At 36.7% G+C, this 23,657-nt stretch overlaps 1 long non-coding RNA gene across 3 annotated transcripts in view; it reads left to right on the plus strand.

The window, feature by feature from the left end:
* The window catches only part of LOC140202669 (uncharacterized), a 168,279-nt gene extending 146,378 nt beyond the window's left edge, over window positions 1–21,901 (plus strand). For all 3 annotated transcript variants that reach the window (XR_011887151.1, XR_011887150.1, XR_011887152.1), the window contains 3 exons: window positions 10,161–10,385; window positions 15,875–15,964; window positions 16,663–21,901. This is a non-coding gene — a long non-coding RNA (uncharacterized lncRNA). The remainder of the gene's footprint in view (window positions 1–10,160; window positions 10,386–15,874; window positions 15,965–16,662) is intronic.
* Window positions 21,902–23,657: the final 1,756 nt, after the last annotated feature.

The raw sequence follows: 23,657 nt of genomic DNA on the forward strand, positions 1-23,657 counted from the left end.
TAAATCTCTCCCCTCTTACTTATCTTGTATCTATGCCTTCTAGTTTTGAATTCCCCAGTCCTGTGGAAAAGATGATGATGGTCCACCTTCATGATTTTATAAACTTTTCTGAGGTCATCTCTCATTCTCCTGCACTCCAAGAAATAACGATCCAGTGAGCCAACCTCTCCCTGTAACTCTGGCCCTTTAGGCCAGGCAACGTCCTTTTGAGTTTATTCTGCACCCTCCTCAGCTTGACAATGTCTCTCCTATAACAGACTGACTAAAACTATACACAATACTCCAAGTGAAGTCTCACTAACGACTTATAGTATGTAACTGCATGATAATGTTCCTACTCTAAACTCGGTGCTCTAACCAATGAAGGCCAGTATGATAAACTACTTCACTACCCTGTCTACTTGTGGGGCTGCTTTCAGTGCTCTAAGTTTATTTGGGAAAAGGCATAATTTTTACCACATTTTTGATTGATACCGTGTTAAGGTATTCATTGTGTATACTGAAGTTATCTGTTATCTTAATTTGCACATTTTGTAAGTCATAGACTCATAGAAAACTCGAGCACAGAAAAGGGCCAGCTAGGCTAGGCTCATGCAGGCCTGGTCCAGTTGACCTGTACCGAGACCATAGCCCTACATACCCCTCCCATCTGTGTACCTATCTTAAATATTTAAATCAAAATCACACCCACCTCTTCTGCTGGCAGCTTGTTCCACACGCTCATGACCCTCTGAGTGAAGAGGTTTCCCCTCATGTTCCCTTAAACATTTCACCTTTCACCCCTATCCCATGACTTCTAGTTGTAGTCTCACCCTACTTCAGTGGAAAAAGCCTGTTTGCATTTACCCTATCTATACCCCTCATAACTTTGTATAGTCCCATCTAATCTCCCCACAATCAAGGGAATAAAGTTCTAACCTATTCAATCTTCCCTTGGAATTCGGGTCCCCCAGTCCCGGCAACATCCTTGTAACTCTTTCAACCTTATTTACATCTTTCCTATAGGTAGGTGACCGAAACTGCACACAATACTCCATATAGGTACCAATGTCTCCTACAACTTGAACATAACATCTCAACTCTTGTACTCAGTACTTTGATCTATGAAGGCCAATGTGCCAAAAGCTTCCTTTATGACCCTATCTACCTATGACACCACCTTCAATGAATAATGGACCTGTATTCCCAGATTCCTTTGTTTGTTCAACCGCACTCCTCAGTGCCCTACTGTTTACTGTATAAGACCCACCCTAGTTGGCCGTCCCAAAGTGGACCTCACACTTGCCTGCATTAAATTCTATCTGCCATTTTTCAGCCCATTTTTCCAGCTGGTCCAGATCTTGCTGCAAGCTATGATAGTCTTACTTGCTGACCACTACACCCCCAATCTTAGTGTCATCCGTAAATTTGATGATTCAGTCAACCACATTATCACTGATGTACAGTAGATGATAAATAGCAACAGATCCTGTACCGATCCCTGTGACACTCCACTAGTCACAGGCCTCCAGTCAGAGAGGCAACCAGCTACTACCACTCTCTGGCTTCTCCCGCAAAGTCAATGTCTAATCCAATTTACTACCTCATCTTGAATGCCAAGCGACTGAACCTTCTTGACCAGCTTACGATGCGGGAGCTAGTCAAATGCTTTGCTAAAGCCCATGTAGACAATATCCACTGCCTTGCATTCATCAACTTTCCTGGTAACTTCCTCAATGACTCTATAAGATTGGTTAGACACGATCTACTACACACAAAGCTATGCTGTCTATCCCTAATCAGTCCCTGTACATCCAAACATTCATATATCTATTTCCCTAGAATACCATCCAGTAACTTTCCTGCAACTGATGTCAGGCTTCCCAGTTTTAAAATCATTTCAAAAAATTTACATAAGTATCCTGGCAGTTTGTCATTTGTGTCATACACACAGGGGATTCTGTGGGAGCTGGAATTCCAGAATAACACACTCAAAATACTGGAGGAGCTCAACAGACCAGGAAGCATCTATCAAGAAGAATTAATGGCCGATGTTTTGGGCTGAGACCCTTTATCATTTAGTAGCTCTTAAGCCTACTGAAGCTATGAAAAGCAAGCAGAGGATCAGTACAACATCAAGTCTATGTCAGTGAAAGATGAAATCCAGTAAAGATAGAAAAAGAAGTAAGACCTTTGAAGCGAAGGATAATGATAAATTAATTGCATGTAGTAGACATGTGATTGAAGGAATATAGGTTGAGATGCAGCAGTAACAGGAGACTTGCCAATCAGTTTCTAACTAGCGTCAGTCACATGCACTTGTGTGGCTGTTGGACACTACACTGTGCTTAGAGCGAACAGTTTTTAAGTAGCTTCAGTTGCAGGTGCTTGTGTTCAAGAAGCAGTGATTTTTGTCTGATAGATGGCGAGTAATAAGCAGTAAGACAATTCAGAACTCTTCTGCTCACTGCGGTTTCAAGCATTCAGGATTGGAGATGAGAGATACAGCTAGGAAAATGAAACGGTTTCATGACTTCAGCAAGTTAGGAACTATGAAGAACTTGAAGGTATTGACAATCATCTTGAATGTTACAATGGAAATGAAGATTTGGAGGATGCAACTTTTGAAAACATTCCTATGTAGGTAGTCAATTATCTGCACAAAGTGTCAGCACTGATGTTGTTCATTTACAGTCAATCAAGGGAGTGCCAGTGTACACTGGATGAATCCCTCCGTTGTTGACTGTTAGGAACTAATTCACAGATTTATAATACTGTAATCGTATTCAGAATCTGGTTTATTATCACTGGCACATGTTGTGAAATTTGTTAACTCAGCAGCAGCAGTTCAATGCAATACATAATATAGAAGAAAAAAGTAAATATATAAGTAACACACATCAAAGTTGCTGGTGAACGCAGCAGGCCAGGCAGCATCTGTAGGAAGCGGTGCAGTCGACATTTCAGGCCGAGACCCTTCGTCAGTAAATCTTTACAGTTCTGTATATGTATAATGAATAGCTTAAAATCGCGTAAAAGCAGAACTAATATATATTAAAAAAGTAATCTATAGAAGTTTTTGAGTGTTGTGAATAGTGTTGGTAATTTGTTCTGTATTTCATTAAGATACATAATTTGTTACTCAGTTTGTCTTTTTAATCCCTTTTTAACTATTTCCATGAAACTTTGGCTATTTGGGGCAGCTGCTTAATTGGGCCAAAATGTTCTAGTTACATCTGCCCAATTAACTGTGCATCCACTGTACATGAAGTGGATGCAGTGAACTATTGTGTTGTTTGGAGAAAAGCACACAGCGCTCTTTCCTAGTCCACCTTTAGGGGTATTGATTCACATTTAATGACCTGGGCTGTAGTATAGAATATCTTTCCAAAGTTTGTTGATGAAGACAATCACAAAAATGCAGTATGCTATGATGAGAATAGGAACAGTGTTCTAAAAGGCATTGTTTGCTGGTGAAATAGTCAAATGCATGACATGTGAAATTTAACACAGATGTGTGATTGGTGGATTTTAGTAGCATGAAAGAAGTGATCAATATGAACCAAGAGACATTTTTAAAGGATGTTAAGGAGCTGAGAGATGTTTATTTGAGCAAGAAAAATAAACCCTCCCAACAACATCTGCATTCCTTCAAAGGGATCCTCAATCCCTTAGATGTTTGTTGAGGATTATATAGGGAAAAAACTTATTTGTTACAATTTGACTTGAAGAGTTGTATTTTAGTATTTTGGAGTTAAAGATTGACTTTTATTTACAAAAAGTGCTACGCATAGCTGTAATGCTATTGGGCATCCAGCATGTCTGTGGGCAGGAGATGAGAGCTCAAGTGCTTTAAAATGAGGAGTCTTTACTGGAGAAAGCTGAAAGAACGGGCAAAACTAACCTGACCTGAAGAGCAACAGTCCTATGTTCATCTCATGAAGGGCCAATTTATCTGCAGAGAGATATTGACAACTGCATCACCTATGAATGTACAACTCTTCCTGGACAGTCAAAGGCAGTTGGGCACTTATTGCATTTTTCCTCCTCTTGTGATCATCCACCAAAATCAAGGATCCTTTTATTGCTGAATAGATTAGTTTACTTGGTGAATTATGATAGCAGTGCAAGTGGTATCTTATAGCTGGTCGCTGGAGTATACCTCCTGTTGCTTTATGCAGACACAGTTCTGACTATTGACCAGTCTCGATGTCAGCTGCTGTGGAAGTGAAAGTCAGCTTCTTAGTCTCTGGATCATTTCATTCAGTGGCAGCTAATGTTGTCTGTGTCCTTGGTAATTGATTTATTGTTCTCAGATGTGCTCTGGTAGAGTGAAAAACTTTCATTTACATGCCCTTCAGATAGATCAGTCCATACATAAGTAAATGGAGGTATTACAAAAGAAAAACAAAATATAGTGGTTACCATTACAGAGAAACTGCAGTGCAGATGGACAAATAAGGTGCAAGGACCTTGACAACGTAGATCCAGAATTAAGAGTTCATTGTTATTGAATTAAAGGTCTGTTCAAGAACCATGTAACAGCAGGACAGAAGCTGCCTTTGAGCTTGGTGGTTCATGTTCTTAAGCTGATGGAAGTGAGCAAAGGAGAGACTGACCAGAGTGGAAGTGGTCGTTGATTATGTTGGCTGCTTCCCTGAGGAACTGTAAAATATAGACAGAGTCAGTGGAGGGTGGCTGGTTTTTGTGACGAACTATGCTCTGCTTTCTGGTGCACTAGAATCTAGTGGCTTGTATGCCTCTAGTGAAGATTATTCAATTTAACTGGTTGATGATCATATTCCTTCTTGTCTTTCTCCAAATGAGAGACAGTTGTTTCTCATTATTGTGTGTGGCTTGCTGTTTCATACTAATTTCTCCTCAAAAATCCACACAGTAACTAATCAGTCATTCACCATCAGCTGCAAAAACTAGATTGCCATATTTATTAACATTATCAATGGAAAAAATGCTAAAACATTAATGAAAATTAATGTGACAATAATCATTTTAATCTTTGTTGATTTCTTGATTAATAGGTAGTTTCTTAATGTATCAGTTTGTATAGTTAGAGTTTTAGATTCTAAACTTCTTAATTAATTAAGTTCCAAACAGTTGCTGATGATTGTATTGATGGCCTTTTGATCAGTTCTCATTTTGGTCATAAAGAATAAAGAAGTAGTGATTGGAGGGAATTAGGAAAGAAGTAGATTGATTTAAATTTTTCTAAAAACTTGTTTCTTTGAAGTTTCCTATCGTGTTTGGTCGTGCATTTCTTTGAAAATGCGGTGTTGTTCAAAATGAATACTGGATTGGATATCAGTATTTCAGTGAATGTTGGGAAATCGAAATGAACTTTAATCAGTATCAGTGACAGCGGTTTGTCACATTATGAAAATGTCTTATGATTGAAGAAAAACATACATTCTGACAGCATTTTGGAGCAATCAAATCAACAAATAACTCAAAGGACTATTCGAAATAACAACAACCTTTTAACACCAATAATCAAAACACTGAAATCCATAAAATTAAATGATTTTGATTCTGATATGATTGACTTAGTATACTGTGTTTTTCTCCCTCACTGGTATTCCTGCAGTTTTAATTTTTGGATACAGCAGCATAATTCGTTAGTCCCCTACACCTGACAATGAGAATCAGGAATTCTACAGAGAAAAAAAATCCCCTTAAAATAGTTCTATTATGATACTTCAGCCTTTACATTTTTTATATCCATAATCTTTTACATATAGGAGCTTCAAGGCATTGTTCTTCAACTGAGAGATGTGTAAGCATCTTACAAGGGTTGGAACTCTTTAGACAAAGAGTGAAGAAATCGTACAGTAAATCTTGTGCATTCAGCAGCTATCTCAGTAGACAAGCCTGGCATCAATAGCCAGTTCAGAAGGTGCCATCTGAAATCACAGTTTGAAATGCTGATGGAGGAAAGAAATTAATGCAAAGGTATTCTAATTGTGGTTTAACCTGATTGCATCCCGATTTATCTCCTCTTGCTTTTTTCCCCAATTAAAATGTGTAAATCAAGCTTTTTATTCACAGTGGATAATAAATTAGTTTACCCCACATTTTAGAAATAAATGAACTAACAAACAGGCATGCTGGCATTAATGCAAAAGGTTTTGGTGAGCTGAGTTTAATACGTTAACATTGACAGAGAATTGCTTAAAGGACACTGAACAGATTGGAATAAGCTGGTCCTTTTTGGGTGGCAGGCTTTTACAAATGAGGGTGCCACAAGGATTCATGAAAATATGGTGTGTAACCAGTCCAAGTTTAGTGCAAGACTTGTTTGTAAAATAAATACCATTGAGGATGTGGACTTTTGCAAAGGGTTAGGTACACTAAGTAATTGGTCAAGAAGATGGCAGTTAGCAGAATGCAAATAGAAAGATATTTATATTGATGAATAAAATTTTAAAAATTTTTTTTCTAATTTGTTCAGATGAAATACGAGATGTTGGTGTGAAATAAGATCATGATATGTTGATTCATAATGCACAGAAAGCTAACTTGCTGGAACAGTGATCAACTGAGAAAACAAATGGCTGCTTTTTTTTTTGCAAGGGGCTAAAGCACCTGAGTAACAAGTCTTGTATGATTCTACATTGCCTTGGTGAGACCACCCATTGAATGCTGCTGAAGTTTAGCGCTGCAAACCAAAGGAATGGTATATTTATCTAGGAGGTTGATTATTGGAATGAGAGAGTGTGCTATCAGGAAAGATTGAGTGGGATAGACATATATTTGCTCGACTTAAGAAGAATGAGGTAATCTCATTCAAAACCATAAGTTTCTGAAAGGAATTAACAAGGTAGATACTGTGATGTTATTCCAGTGACTAGCAAGTACAAAGCTAGTTGACAGGATAAGATATTTCAGACATTTAGGTTTGAGATAGGGTGAAATATTTGCCCAATCAATTATAAATATCAACCCTTTATAACTAGGCTGGTATGAACAGATCTAATGGAAAGACCTAACATAGAAATAAAGGAGCTTAATGATTTTTATTCAATTGATGAAATTGGATTGGTCCTGCAAGTTAATGTGAAGAAAAGTGAACATAGCACACAATTTGGATTTTCCAAGGTGATTGGTGTTCTGAAACAGAGGATAATATGGACTCTATATGGAATGTGAGGTTCTTTTTGGCTTTTACCCTTCCTTGTTCATACATGCAATCTAGATCTTCTTGATCTCTGCAGTCTTCAAGTTTTTCTCCTATTGTTTTGAGTTTTATATGTGTATAATTAAATATATAAATGCAAATTTCTGTTGCTAAATTGAAATATTCACAGAAAGTGCTGATAGTACCCTAGCATATATTTCAGGTAACTAAACAGTTTTGCTTTGATATTAACTTCATTATCCTTTTTTTGATTTTATGGGCCTAAAATACCGACTGTTTCTTTTGAAAAGCTTTGTGCCATGTGATGCAGTGAATTAGTATTAGCAAGCCAGGAGTAGCTGATTTGAATGCCCTTCAGTGTTTTGTCTAAGCAAGTCAGCTTTATTTGCATTTGTTCCAGTCACAAAGGTTTATAGGTCAGAGGAGGCTGACTAAAAAAAGTGCCAATGAACTTTTTATGTGGTTGTTAGGAGCCTAAACATTCAGGTTTTCTCACAGCAATGAATATATGACCGCAGTTGCTTTATTCATGTAGCTGAGTGCCAGCTGTGGCTAAGATGGAGGATGTAACATCATGCCAGAATGATTTTTCACACAGCCGAGCTATACAGTAGCAATATTACAAGAGATTGGCTTGAAATAGGGTTTTACTATCTCAGTAAGTGCTGTATCCAAGGACAACAGGGAACATAGTTCTTAAATGGAATTTTTGCTTACAGTAGTTTTTTTTCAATATCACTTGACAATATTTATCTGCAGTTTAGTTTTGTAATATTTTGTTTACGTTTACTTATTTATCAGCATTGTTTCTACATTTTGTTTATGATTCAATCTGGTACTATAACGTTGTATTTACTTAAAAGATAGAATACAAAGGAACTGTGTTGGCTATTTTAAACAAGAGAGTCCTCCTTGATCAGTGGAATCTTGCCGATAATTCTGTAAATCTCAACCTGCTGATTCTTGGCTTTGTAGATCATTTAGTGTTGTTTTTTAGTTGTGCTTGGCTTGCTTTATTTTTCTGTTCTTAAAAGGAGGCATTTTACAGCCATCAAAGTGGCAAAGTCGTAACACTTCTATTGTTTGCTACACTCACTCTTCCTCTTCAGCTGACTTTCTAATCTCAGTTATGGCTTTACTGATGAGCACTGGGTAGAGGTCAGAGGGAAGGAAAATCAAGCTGAGTCAATGTGGAATGATCTTGTGGTTCTTCTAACACTGAGGAACTCATTAAGTCCTCACAACAAGGGAAGATTAAAAGGTTTGTGAAGATTTTTGTGGAAGGCGTGAGATGGAAAATCCAACATGCCCTTTCTTGCAGGTAATCTTATTAACCTGTCTCTCATAGCATTGACCTCTTGCTGTTAGCTTTGGGCAAAGAAAGGAACTATACTTTTGGATTAGTATGCAGTCCTGCACTCAGTAACTTGATAATTTCATTCTAAAGGGGATGCCCTTGAGTGTAATGTTGCCAGATCTTTTCAAAATACTCGGGACACTATATTGCCCAAACTAATGTTGCAATTTTGCAATACTAAGGGTCTGCGTTTTAGAATTGAATGTGTCCACTAAAATAACTAACATTGGCTATTTGCGTTGTGGCAGCTCAGATCTTTTTAAGTGAAAGTGCAACAGAAAAACAATCAATCTTTGGATTTACAAATCATTTGGGGGAAAAAAACTAAATTTTCAATTGGAAATATACCTAACAATTTCAGAATTTAAATTTAATCTCCTTAAATATTAAAGATTATTCTAATAAACCCCACTTAACAAAAAGAAAGCAAGTTCAGCCATCCCTCTATTTTACTAGGTTGTTGAATTGATTGTTGAATTAAAGTGGCATTTGTTGAATTAATCAGTAAATGTCTTAAGTTGCTGTTGCACAGAGAAGGTAAAGGAACAGCTTTCATAACTGCTTGTAATCATGCAGTGCTTGAGAATTAAAGTCTGGGAGTGGAAAGCCATCTGCAATTATTAATGAGCCTCTAGGCAGTCTTGTGGCATTTCAGAGGGGCTACATCAGCTGGCAGAAAGCAGTATGGCATCTTTCTTTGCTGATAAGTGTGAAATTATGCACACAAAGGACACTGCATATCTAAATGTGAACAGAATGGGAAAGGCAGAGAGCAAGGAAAGCACGATTTGGTTGGAGACTGTCGTCACATGCCTGTTTTGGCAGCTTATAACTTTATAGATATCACAACAATGTTTACAGTTTATTTTAGAAGGTTTGGGGATCAAGCACCACCCCCCCAACCCCGAACTAATTCAGCCTCAATCTGTGAGCACAGTTATTTCATGTTTAGTTCAGTGGATAGTAAAGGTAGATATTTGTGACCTTGATTGACTCTAGCTTTGCAACAGTGGGTCTGGACAGCTGCCAGTTTCGTACTCAATAAGCAAGAAAGAGGCTACAGTGGTAGCAAACCTATGGCTTGCATGTTTTTTTTTGAAACCATGTGTCTGCTGCAGTCAACAGAAATATAAAAATTATTTTGAAAATTTAAAGTAACCTTATGTATTAAGATAGGAATGGTGATAAACAGTTTTTGGTATTTCTTTTCTGGAGAAAAAAGATTGTGCGTTTAGCATGTGGCATGCTGCCAGTTTGGCACTGTTTTTAATGAGACAGAGATAGTAGGAGGGACCAGACAGGGCGTGGTGAATGACAGTTGAAGAAAGGTCTGTGAATTGCTGTTCTCAGCTGTCTCCTCCACAAGAAAAGAGAAAGGGGGAGGGAGAAAAGGCACTATTTCCTCCTGAGAATACTTGAACTATCGCAGAATTCTGAGTGCTTTGGTTTTCATGCCAGCAATATACTGGCAGCTGTGTCTAGCATGAAGTGAAATGTCACAAGCCACAGTGGCATGCAGCAGATACACTGCACTAATGATTAATGTTGGTATAGTCTACACTGTAAGAAGCTTTCATTCCTGTGCTAAGCACATTGTACTCCTAAGTGCATTTAGGTAGACATTGAAATCCCATCACAATTAAAAAATAATTTTAATGTTCTTCTCTCCAGACAACGTCAAAAGAACCGGGTGCTGCATAGCCATGTTTAGCATTGCAAAAGGAGTTTGCTTTTCTTTCCTCTTTAAAAGAGCAAGGCAAAGGTCCAGTCAGGCAGTGAGACCCAGTTTGGACACGCTACGTGCTTGAAACACAGAAGTGTAGCAGAAGTTTGGAGCACAAAGTCTGGACGAAAATAGTTGTCAGATACGCAATTAGAAATTGTGGCATATGGAAGGTGAGATTTTTCTCTGCTGCATGATTATAGATTTTTTAAAAGTTATTCCCTTTTTCAGATGTTAAACTTATAAATCCTCAAGAATCCATTTTAGTCTCAATTTTATGCATTATTGTTTTACAAAGCTTTGTCAACCTGCCATCTCTCAGTTGTGAATTATTGACTTTTTGTTGTGCAGTGGAATAAAATGGAGAGAGTATATGTCTGTTCTGATACATTCACCTACAAGAAATTAATTAATATCCAGCGTTCCTTCTCGTCTTCACCAAAGGTTAAAGAAACAGAAAAAATATGAAGTAGAATAATGAATCATGAAAATTTCTCAATACATTGTGATCAATAATTTTAAAAACCAGTTCTGCAAATTATAGGATGTTTGAATAAAAATAACAAATCTTGGATGCTATTCCTACAGTTTAGTGAGCACTCAGAGGTATCGCTACATCTACAAAGAGCCACCTACAGCACAGGCATAGATGTGCCATTGTCCTCTTCAATTAGCAGTCATTTGTGGTCCATTTCAAATCAACATCAGATGGTGGTAAATCTCTACAGAAATGCGAGTGAGGATAGCGCCAGAAGGAGAGAAACATGCTATGCTTCTGCAACCAGTTCTGCAATGTAAAAATCTCGATATTAATCTCCCCCAATCCAAGTACTGTCCCTTATTTCGGTATGTTTCCCTGAGATGATCCAGCTTTGACCTGCCACAGATGAACCCTACAAAATCTGAGGTATTTTGATATGTCAATTAAATCAATACAATTCAATTCCAGATTATAAACTTAACAAAGAATTTAAAGGGGAAATGGATCATTTCAAATCAGATTTATTTTTATTGGTTTTTGCGTTCCCAAGCCAATTAAAAATTTCCAAGGCAAGCAATGTTAAAATTTCCTGATTAAAGTTCACAAGAGTATACAACTGAAGGAAAATTTGTGGAATCTGACAGGACCAGAAAGATCTTTGAAAGTTCAACACAGTGTTATTTTGCCCAGGTTAATTAGATAAATTAACTTGTATTTCATGGTGATATTCTGATTCATGAAAGTGTATTGCATTTATTGGTAATTGCAAAACTTGTTAATATGTAGTATTTAAAAATACTATTGGCAATCATTTTCTAGTGTAACTATCAAGCAGGTATTAATCATTTTTATCCAACATATTTATTCATCTAATTGTTTTTGATTACGTGAATGTTAAGTTTGAAGCTCCTTTTATGTGACTGCAGTGTTGCAGTATGTGACTGCTGCCCTATCTGTGCAGCGTAACATCAGATAGTTATTTTTGAGCATGCATGAGAATGAGCACGTTTTAATGGTTTCCTATATAAAGCATGCAGTGGAGAAAGAGGAGATATGTGTGTTTCTATTCTTGGGAATAATTCCTCCCTTTCCCTTTTGATTATTGAAAATAACTAGGAAACAGTTGCCAGTTCAGGTTCTGGAATTGTTTCCAGAATGAAAGGCTCCATTGAAGAGTTAATTCAAATTCATTATTGATACAAAGAATTCTTCTTCAAACTAGAAACAAAAACACCATTGTAAAGACAATGTTGCAGAATGGGAAGCTTTGTTTGATTTAAGTGGAAATTTAAAACATTCAAACTTTATTTAAAAAAAGGCAATTTTTCTCAAATTGAAAAATTTGGTGACTTCTGAAAAAATGCATTATATATTCTGAATATCATTATGTTTATAAATATTGAGAAGAAATTCTGGATGAAACATTACTTAAAATGTCAAAAGCTATTATGTTTATATATTTAAAAGCCTGGCTTGATAATTATTCAAAGATGAAGATCTTACAAAAAGTATTTAGAAGGTCACTTTGTAAGCACATTTCAATTTTTAGGTAAATGAACATTGTAAAATATTAGTACTGCCTCCAAAATTGTTTCAGAAAAATACCAAACACCTATTGCTCTAAGAAACAGCCATCAAAAAAGCATTTAATTAATGTGTTTCTAAAGTAGATTTAGTTAATATTTTACTTTTGTTGTCAACTTTTCTTTTGATATTACCTTTAAGAGGAAGTTAGTGATGTAGTGAAATTCTTTCAAAGCAGTGTGGTATATTTGAGAGGGTTTGAAGTTTTGTTTATTGTTCAATCTGAATTCTTCACTTGGCTTTGTTGCGTATGCATACTGTTTTGTTTTGCTGTGTTGCTGTGTTCTGCATTATTTGAATTGAGGTTTGTGTTGATATTTAGCTGATAACTGTGTCAAACTCTTCAGGGGGATCAAGCTGGATAGCCTTTGCAACACCACAGGAGATTTCAGTTCCTTAGCTAAACAGTAGCAATATTTGTGTGCACATTAATTTCATATGTGAAGGTCTTGTTCATTTGGGCATATTTTATTAAATTCACTTTGAAACAGTTAATTTTTAAAATAAGGCTTTTGAACAAACAGCTGTAATCTAACACAACTGTCTTTACTTACATCAAAGAAATACAATAGATGAAAACCTTGCATCTCTCTGAAATTTCTGTAACAAGGTTATAACTTCTGCAGTAATGGTTTATATTCAGTTTGAAATCAAATAAGTAGCTTGAGGGTTAACTAGTGACATGAAATTGTTGCATACTTAAATCCATTATCAGAAGAAACTAAAAGTACATTATGCCCAAAGAGGGTATACTCAGAAGAATAGAAAGCTGATTTCATAGATTTGGAAACCATCTTATCCACAAACATATTTTTATAGAACTCATACACAAATATCCCAGGCACGCTCTTCATTCGTGCTGGGTTGAGCGTCGAGCTAGCAACTCGACCTCGTAAAAAAGAAATTGCCTGCTACAGGAACGTCAACAGCAAAATAGTTGATGGCCTATGCTGTCTCGTGAGTTTAAAAGGCAATTTCTGTTTTCGTTCATACACAAATATTAGTAAATAGCCAACTGTTGAAATATTTGTGATCAACTTTTTGGTGCAACATAACAAATCTATTTTACAAACAATTGAAGAAGTGTCAGACTTATCTAAATATACCAACAATGTGCTTGAAGCTCTTAATTATCCAGATCCTTGTGAGGTCCAGAAATATTTGAGACTAATGATGTATGTTGTAGTAAACTGATATGATACCAAGAATTGTTAACATTCAAAGGTGTATTTTTAAAAAATTCACTGACGTCTTACAGTGCAAATTTACCAAGTTTGGGTCTCTGGAATTGAATCAGATTCAATAAACAGTAATAGGTACTCAAATCTTTTCAGAGCAGTTGTATTTTTGAGATTTCCATACACAAAATATGGCTTGTTCTCTGTAGGATGGTAATGCCCATTCTTACAGACGTACCTTCCGGGACGATGAGCTTGCCATTCCTCCCCATTCTAGGTATTTGAGTGAGATGTCAGAAATGCCTAGAAAATGAATTACTTCATACTGTGCTATTCCAGTGGGTTGACCAGCTTATAAGAAAATACTTGTGATGAGGCCATTATAGGCGTTCATAGAGCATTTTTGTTTCATGCAGTAATGATGTATTTTAACCTGTTAATTGCTATAAATATTAGGTTTGTGCAATGTGTCCTGCTAGTGAATTCATGTTAAATTTGCTGAGAAATATGTCCAGTTTTACCCATGCTAAATTTAAGTAAGAAGTTACTTGATATGAAACATTTCCTAATTTACAGTGCCTGTCAAATCACCAGGAAAAAAAAGCCCAGACATAGAGTGATTTTGATGTAGGTTGTGTAGACTGAGAGAATCGCTTTGACCCAGGCATTTAGGTTGGGTGTTAATGTGGTTAACATCACTCTTTTAATGTTTAGTAATGCATTAGTTATGTTGGTGTTGGGTGATAATACCAAATACGTGTTCATTTCCACTCATTGAATAAATTCCAGTGTTACATGTTGTTGATTTGACAACTGAAATAGCACCCTGTTAAATCTTTCAGGATTTGTTGAAGTATATGCTTTACATTATTGTAGCAATTTAATTCAGTTAGATATTGTTATGATAGTCAAAGGAACTGGAGATAATCAACTTTACCTAACTTTATTGAGAGCAATTAAATTAAAATGTCAATACTAAACAAAAGTTTAATAACTATAATTTTCACTTATGATATAGCGATGATTATTGTGGTATGACTGTATCGCTTAACTCCATGTTGTCAAGCCAGTGACTTACTCAGATGTTCAATATTGTTAAGCACTGTATTTGATTGCACTCCATAACATTGAAATGTCCATAATTCTGTGCATTTATATAACAATTGTTTTAAAAAACAATGCCTTGTAGTTATGCCCATGTCTACAAATTAATTAACTGTATTTGATTCATGATTGGATTTCAGACATAAAATATACCCTTTATGTGCAACTATAGTTAAGATAGCATAAAATTTTAGTGTTAAATAGATTTATAAATATTTTACTTGAACACATAAATAGTATATCATATTACAATGATATGCAGTGGTGAGGGACATCTTTTGATGAGCAGTGGGTCACCCGAGCTTGCCAGTCATCTGCCCAGCACCATGATGCATCTTTTAGAGTGGTTCCAAGCTCAATCCTCCAATGGGAGTCCAGCCCCAAAAGACCTTGGGAACTGGCAAGGCTCCCAATCCCAGGTGCATAGGCTATCAAATGGCCAGCAGCATGAACCATAATTAAAGTAGAATCTATGTGGAATGGCATGATACTGTTTTTTAAATATTTCAATGAACAACCTGATGAATTTAAGTATTTTCAACAAAAACTGGAATTTTCCTATAGTGAGCCATGTGGATGGAAAGTCCTTGATAATTTGAGCCATTGAGTGATTCTGAGGATGTCCTTTGACCCTCATCCATGTCCAGGCGCTATACATCTCCTGTCCAATAATCTTGTGTTAAATAAAGTTTCAAACATTTAATTGATCTTCGAAGAGTAGATTTTCCTTTGTAAATTCCACTATTCTACCCTAATTGTTCCATTAAACTGAGATTATTGAATTGTTTTGTGATTGAGAGTTTAGTATTCTTGTCATTGCATTAATAAGGAATTTGAAAGGGTAGAGGATGGAGAGTTTACAACAGTACGAAGTGTCTATGTTCAGAATTGTTGCATTCTGTCTTGGGGTACATGAAACGTGAATGGAACCATGCACAGAGAGATGTGCTTTGAGATAGTAAAATGTGCTTGGTAAAATAGGCTCATTATAAGTTGATGCAGTAGCATCTACGTCTCCCACTAAGAGCCATGAAATAATATTAACAAGGATTTGACCATCTGATGTCAGTTTCCCAAAGAATCTCGCTCACAAATTGTAGTCATAAGAAATTTTAAAAAAAAGTTGCCATCCAGACTCGGATAATTTGCCAGATCAGTGACATTGCTCATTCTGCATGATATGATTTGGAGATGATTTTTTCTGCCTGCTGTGATTGTGAAGATTGCTGCTGTTGATTTTATTGCAGCCTTTGGATTTGATACTTGTTTCAAATGACATTCACATTTCAACATCCTTTTATCATTGCCATTTCAGCAGTGTCCTTGTGAAAACACCCATCTATGTAAAAATGGTGAACGCGGCAAGCAATCTGAGAAAATGGATGTTTAGGATCCATTTGACTTTGTAAGTAGAGATTAATATTCATATAGGGTACAGGACCAAGACAGTTGTCCATTTACAGTTCTCATCCCTGGAGCATGAATCAGTTTGGGATTGTTGAGATTAAGGCCATGAGGCTTGGAACAATGCAGAAGAAGTTTGTACTAGAAAACTCAGCATTGAAATCTAAACACCACTAAATCATGTCGGCCTTTCAGCTCGGGTATACAGTATGCATTAACTATAGTGATGACCTATCAAGCAGAAAGACTGGTGAATATTGCCAGTTGTGGGTGTAACTGTCAGAAAGGCTTTGGAAGGTCCGCCCAATATTTCTTTGTGAATCCCTGTCAAGCTAATATATCTGGATGTCATCATGATACTGCAGTTATTTCAACCAAAAGACAATCCATGCCACAAGGAAGGATGTAGTCTTAATTCATTGGGTATAATATTAGAATCCAAATGCAAGAGGAAGTTACTACACAAATTCTATCAACAGCATGATGGAATTCTTAGAAAAATATAATACAACAGAAATTAATTTTAAGATTGAGATTGAGACTTGTATGGAAAAAATTAAGAGGCCTGAAGGGCCAAAAGATCTACCTGTCTGTTGTAGCGTTCTGATGCTATGGTGAAAAACTCTTTTAATTTTTTTTTATGCTGGCTCATGCAGATTTGGAATTTGATCTTAATTATTTATTTTTATTGACCTGTAGTGCGATATAGGCCCTTCAAGTCGCACCACCCAGCAATCCTTCGATTGATCCCTAACCTAATCATGCAACAATTTACAATGACCAATTAATCTACCAACCAGGTATACCTTTGGACTGTGGGAGGAAACTGGAGCACCTGGAGGAAACCTATGTGGTCACGGGGAGAACGTACAGACTCCTTACAGACTCAGCGGGAATTGAACCCGTGTCACTGGCACTGTAAAACATTGTGCTAACCACTACACTGCTGTGCTGGCCCTTTAACAACAATTTATTTTACACCTGATTAAAACCAAAAATTTCAGGAGAAATGTGTTTTGCTTTTACCTCTGAAGTACTTCACCAATCTTTTTTGTAAACATAAAAACTGTGAATGCTAGAAAACTTATAAAACTGACAATGATGGAAATATTCAGAGATTGGGCAGCATTGAGCGGGAAATGGGATTATTGTTTCAGGTCAAAGATCTTTTGTCAGAGCAGGGAAAACCAGAAAACAAGTTAGCTTCAAGTTGCAGGAAGGGTAGGAGAAGGATTGATAGGAAAATGGGAATGTGCACAGAGAAATTTAAAATCTGTGTGCTGAGAGCACAAGAAGCTCAAACAGATTGTGAAAACTGCAGAACTGTTGGGAATGTAAAGCAAGTCAGGCCTTTTTTAACAGAGAGAACTTAAACTAAGCCAATGTTACAGGTGAATGGCCAATGGCAAAGCTGATCAGTTCTCATCCAAAGAGAAGAAGTGAGTTACCTGAAGCTATTAAGTTTAATACCAAGTCCGATGGCAGCAGTTTGCCCAAACAGAAGATGATATTTTTTTTCCACAAGCTTTTGTTGTGTGCAGGAGACCACTGACAAATAGATCAGAGTGGGGTGAGAATCAAAGTGACAGGACACAGGAAGTTCAGGGTTGCTCATGTGGCCCAGACACAAATTCTCTGCAAAACAATCATCCCAACTACAACAGAGAAGAGACCTGTTTGTGAAGACCTGTTGCAATACACAGGAAGGGAACAATCTGTTCATAATTCTGAAAGCGGAGAAAGGTGTGCAGGGAAGATGTTACCTGAAGGTGGAATCTAATTGAAGGTAGTAGAAATAATCTGTTCAATGGATAGTGGGGTGAAAGGAAATGACCTGGAGGAGAGAAAGTGAGAGAACAAGTGCAAGAAATACATGAGGTACAATATATTTCTTCTTTCACTTCTAATAGAAGCTTTGTAATTTTACATATGAATCAAACTCTAAGAGCAGTAATCGGTATAGATTTCTTTCATAAAAATTTTCATTATCTATAACAAGTCATTGCAACACAAATTCATGGGATTTTACTCAGGAGTTGTTTCTCTGTTGGAGAAGGACAAGACTTGAATTACAGCACTTTATCATTTCTCCTTCTAACATATCATAGCTGATTAAGTAAAGTCGTTTGAAATGCAGTAATTTTGTTGTGCTAATGAATGTGGGAGCCAATTTCTACATGGCAATATTTGTTAAAATGAACAGCAGAAATGTAGGTGGCGTTTATTATCTGTGATAATCCAGCTAGAGCTATTGTCGATTTGTATTGTCAATGTATTTTATAAGTTTCTGACTTAATAGAGTAAAGATTAAAAGAATTACAAAGGTTTTGTAAATCCTGGTAAGTTGGGACGGAGAGTATCATTTAGTAATCGCCATAAGATAACCCATTCTACCAGGTGCTCCTACTTAGCTGTTCTTTCATTTGTAAAGCCTTTTGCTATAAGGTGGAGGGAAATTTCAGTTTTGTGAATTGTGCCCCTGTTCTCAACCTCTAATTCAGATTCATTTATTTATCACATGTACATTGAAACATACTATACAGTGAAATGCATCATTTGCGTTAACAAACAGCACAACCTAGGATGTGCTGGGCGCAGCCAACAAGTGTGGCCACACATTCTGACACCAATATAGCATGCCCACAAAGTTCAGCAGAACAACATACACAAAAAATAACAACAGAACTGCAGCAAAACAAGCCCTTTTCCTTCCTCCCAGCCACCCACCATACACAGACAGCCCTCCAATCTGTCAGTCCTTAACTGCCAGCTCCACGTTCAACTTCGGTTTTCAGCCTTTGGGTTTCAGTCTACGGTATCGACCCCAGGACCCGCCGATGTTGGGGCCCAAACTCCAGGCCTCAAACTCTAGATTCACTGACCCAGGGAATCACCGGTCCTTGTGCCTCCTGCCTGCATGGATTTCCGATCCTGGGGCTCGTCAACCTGGAAGCAGCCAACCTCATCCTTGCTGGTCTTCGTCCAATGCATACGTACTTTGAACTTTGCAACTTGACACCGTCTTGACTGAATGGGTAACTTCCATCACTTTTGAAATGTACTCTTAAGCACAAAAGCAAAATTACACACAGAGTAATTGGCATAAGCGGCATCAAATAAAGCAAAAGAGAAAATGGCAGGTTATCACTGAAGTATTTTATATAGAATGGATTTTGATAGCATGTCTTATTTAGAAATTTTGTTGAGCTGTGGTTTGCAATGATAGACATGGTGCTGGGAAAGGATGTGATTAGATTCAAATTCAGAGTCAGATTTATTTATCACATGTACATCAAACACACAATGAAAGATGTCGTTTGCGTTAACAACCAACACAGCCAGGGACGTGCTGGGGGCAGTGCACAGATATCGCAACACATCATGGTGCCAACATAGCATGCCCATAACGCTTGGCAGAACAAAACACAGAACGCAACAAACGGCAATACAACAGCAAAAGCAAGCCCGTTTTCTCCCTCCCACCCACCTTCACACGCAGACAGGCCTCCAGGCCTCAGTCACCAGGATTCAGTTTCTGGACTTCTGCTTGACCTTCAGGCTCCGATCTTTGGTATTGAACCCTCGGCTAGCCGATGATGGGACACTGAACTCCAGTTGAATTCCAGGTGAGTCAACTGTCCAGCCCTTATGCCTCCTTGTGCATCCCACTCACACATAATCTAATCCCAGCTAGCCTTTGAGCACGGGGTGGAGGTGTAGACTCCGGATGTCTCTCATTCCTTGTCCATGTCGTTGGCCTTTGAACACAAAGCAGAGATGTAGGCTGTGAGTGTTCTTCATTACCCATTCACATTGCTGGACTCTGAATGCAGAATGGAGGCCTGGCCCCTAACTCCTCCATGACCCTGCCCCTGTCTTTAAACTCTAATCTGATCTCTGACCCCCTGTCTGCCTCTAAAACTATCCTTACAAGCTTAAAAAAAAACGTAAGAAATGTATAGTGCATACTAACAGGCTGCCACTAGACTTCACTTTAACAATGTCTGCATTAGAGTAGACATATTTCATGGCATTAATAATTGATACACAATGAAGTAATTGTGTTCATCCCTTGTATGTCACACCTGGTGAATTCACTGGACATTTTCCTTCCCCTGATTGAACCAAACACTTCACAATACTGTTTCCTTTCACATGACTAGAAACATTTCATCAAGTTATCTGCCCACTCCGTTAACTTAATCATGAAGATGGAAGAAGGATGCGGTTAGTGAAACAGCATTCCCGTCTTTGTTTGTTGTAGCAAGAACCTTGACATCCTCAAAGATACTTCTCAGAGGATGTTGGCAGCCAAATTTTATTCAGATTGTTTCAGCTGTCCATAAAAGCTTGATATCATAAATGAGTAAGCATCAAATAGGAAGCATCTAGTACATTTGGTGTTTGGAGAATTTGGTATTTGGAGAAAATCTGACATTCCAATTCAAATGAAACAAGTTTACCTGGTTTAAACACACCATTTTTGGTGTTTTTTTTGGTTTTGTTTTATTAAGGCGAATTAATTGCTATCTTTTGACTTTGTTTGAAGAAGAATGCATTTGTTTCCAGTTCACACCAAGCATGCATTTAAAACGTGCAGAGGACGTTTGGCAGACTGCAGTCATCTGTACTGTGATGCATGGGGAGTAGCAACCTGAGATGGATAATACTTAATCCTCCTTGGTTAATGTATCAGCAACTCTTTACCTAGACAAAGCAAACAGTGCTGCTCCTGACAATGGAAAAACTGCACTCCCAGTATAACACTATGACCTCTGGGCCATTGGTTTTGTTCCTAGTATAATGGGAAGTGCCCTCACAACACCACCACAAAATGGAGCAGCAATGTTGACATGTGCTGCGGGAGAATGTCCAGACTGTTGAGTTCTGTTAGGAAGCACATTGAACCCATTACTGTTTTCACACATCATTTTATATTGTGGTGAAATGTTATAGTTGCCATAAGCTGTGTATATTATATAGTAAATAATCAATGGATAAAATGCTTTTAAGTTTATGTCTTTGTACTGATATTTTAACAGATAAGTCTGCTTAATGTTGCAATTTGATTATATTTATATCTATGTGCAGGTATGGTCTATAGTTAGGCATAGTTATAAATATGAAATGTGCATAATGTTCAACTTGTACTTTTTGTGAGAGTAATGTGAATTACAGTGTGTTTCACTATAAAATCTCTTGCAGTGCTTAAGTTATGTAAAATGTACTGCTTGGAAGGACATAGTTCCTCGCAGAAAATAGCTTATATTATAAAATACAGATTTGCAGTAATTACATTAATATAAAATGACTTTTTTCTTTACTGTTAAATATAAAATGTGTGGCCCACTCCTGAAATGATGGTTCCCCCCAACTTCCTCCAACCTCTAAGTACAATTTGTCTTCCTACCATTATACTTGTCTGGATCCAATTTTGAGAGTGTTTATCCCCAAGTAACCCAAGTGTGTCTCCCAAGACAAAAAGTCTGGGGCAGAAAGGGAGCTGAATACCCGAAACTTCACCAATATACTTATGTATCATAATCCAAAATTCTTGAATTCTGGGACAGGACCAGAGTGCATGTACTAGGTCCCCTTTATCCGCCTCTCAGTGCCAACATTCAGGGGTATTTTTCAACACTAATCTAGGTAACCTTGCTGGAGTCCAATAAAAATGGTGTAGAATCTTAAACTGAATTGGACGTCTATACACAAAATGGGGCAAATATTTAGGTTTCCTGGGGTGAATAGTGGTGAATGTGTGGTGAACCATATTGCTGAATGGCAGTCTTTTATGTTATTAGAGTTTTAAATAGACACACATGGTTATTATATTAATATTTATTTCTGCCATGTTTGTTTTATGGATGATTTTATGTTTTGTAAGCTATGATTTACATAATTTCAACACTGACTCAGGGGTTCGGGCAAAAACTTGTAAAAGAACTCAATAAAATTTAAATCATAAAAATATATAAAATGTGTATCTTTCTATTATATAAGCTTATTATAATTTTGAATATTTATATTGATTATAAAATAAATGTGTTTGCTAGATTACACTCAAAATTTCAGGTATTAATCCTGGAGCAAAGAGACTTCGAGTAAAGTACCAATCAGTATTAAAGCTGTTACTATTGTCGTAATGAAAAAGAAAGAACAAATGAAATGACACAACTGCAAAAGGCTGAAAGCTGTGAGGCCATGACTTTACTTTTAAGGTGTGGGGAGAAAGGATTTTTAAGTGATCTCAATTTTGAGATTAGCATTTAACCTTCTACTGTATTCGTATAATATTTGTCAATCTAAAGGAAATTAAAATGCTAGGAACTTTGTTCAAAATAAGCCAACTGATTTATGCAACAAATTATTGTGGCAACAGTTGAGTAATAGTTACATGACACATAAAAGAGCATGTTAATAGAAATTATTTACTAATTCCAAAGCAGAATTGTGTTATAATTAAGATGACAGTGACATAATGACAGTTACTCTTAATTTTAATGTCAATATTTCCCTCCGATCACAACCTGAAACAGAAAGGACAGGATCAATAACTATATAGCTGATTGCTTTTCACAGCTCAAGGGGACCTTTTATTAAACTTTCACATGCCCACTATAACACTGTTACTGAAATTCTAGTGCCAGCATCCTCATTCAAAAAGAAATAAAATGGACAATTAATCCTGGCAGAGATTTAAAATGAAATCTATATCAAAACAAAAAGTGCTTTGTATATTTTTTAAATATCAGTAATTGTATTATTTGTTATAGTCCTCTTTCCCTGCACCTCCACCTTTTCTTTCACACATAAACAAGCACATGCACGCATGCTTACAGTCAATCCTAAAAACAGATTGATTTCTTGGATCGTCAGTTCTTTGTTTTATCTATTTCATAAACATTTTGTGCTCACAGGACTATTCAAATCCAATCTAAAATAAACAGTGGGAATGCACTGAATTGCATCTTAAAAATCTACAGAGATAGCTGTTTTGAGTCTAAGAAATAGTTCAGAAAATGGGAGAATTTATAAAAGAAAATGCCTAAAAAGCTTAGGTGATTATATTGCTGACAGGTACTCTTTATGCTTTTAAGAATTTCTCAGCACAACTAACAATAACAATACATAAGGACTCTCTGCTCTCTACTTCTGAGGTTTGGAGTTACACACCACCTCTCAGGAGATCATTTACCTGAGCTTCAAGTTATTATTTTATTGAATAATATGTTATTATTCAAGCCAGAGTTATGGCTTGTTTTCAGAGAAAGATTGAACTTGAACATTTTTACTTGAAGTTATATTTTCTTGTTGTAAAAGTTTTATTTTTATATGACGCACAGTATTGACATTGTCATCCTGATTTACAAACATTGAGAATATTGAAGTGTTCCAAACTATGTTAAGTATTTTAATCCAGCTCTTCTCAAAATAGAAATCATCATTAGAGCTTTTTAACTATTTTTAAAAAATTATTTTTGAGGAAAGACTCATTTTAGGCCAGACTATCTTTTCAATCACTGGTCTAATTATTACACCTATTTTTTGTGAATTGTAGGTGATATTTAAATATTACTTTAAGATTTATGTTACTTTTAACTCTGCCAGTTTTGGAGATATAGTGTGTTGAATGCCAATTGACATGTCTTGAATGTGGAATGATACAAAGCCAGAGACCCAAGAAACTTCAA

The sequence above is a fragment of the Mobula birostris genome, chromosome 9, assembly GCF_030028105.1.
Source record: "Mobula birostris isolate sMobBir1 chromosome 9, sMobBir1.hap1, whole genome shotgun sequence".
In the NCBI taxonomy this organism is placed as follows: Eukaryota; Metazoa; Chordata; class Chondrichthyes; order Myliobatiformes; family Myliobatidae; genus Mobula; species Mobula birostris.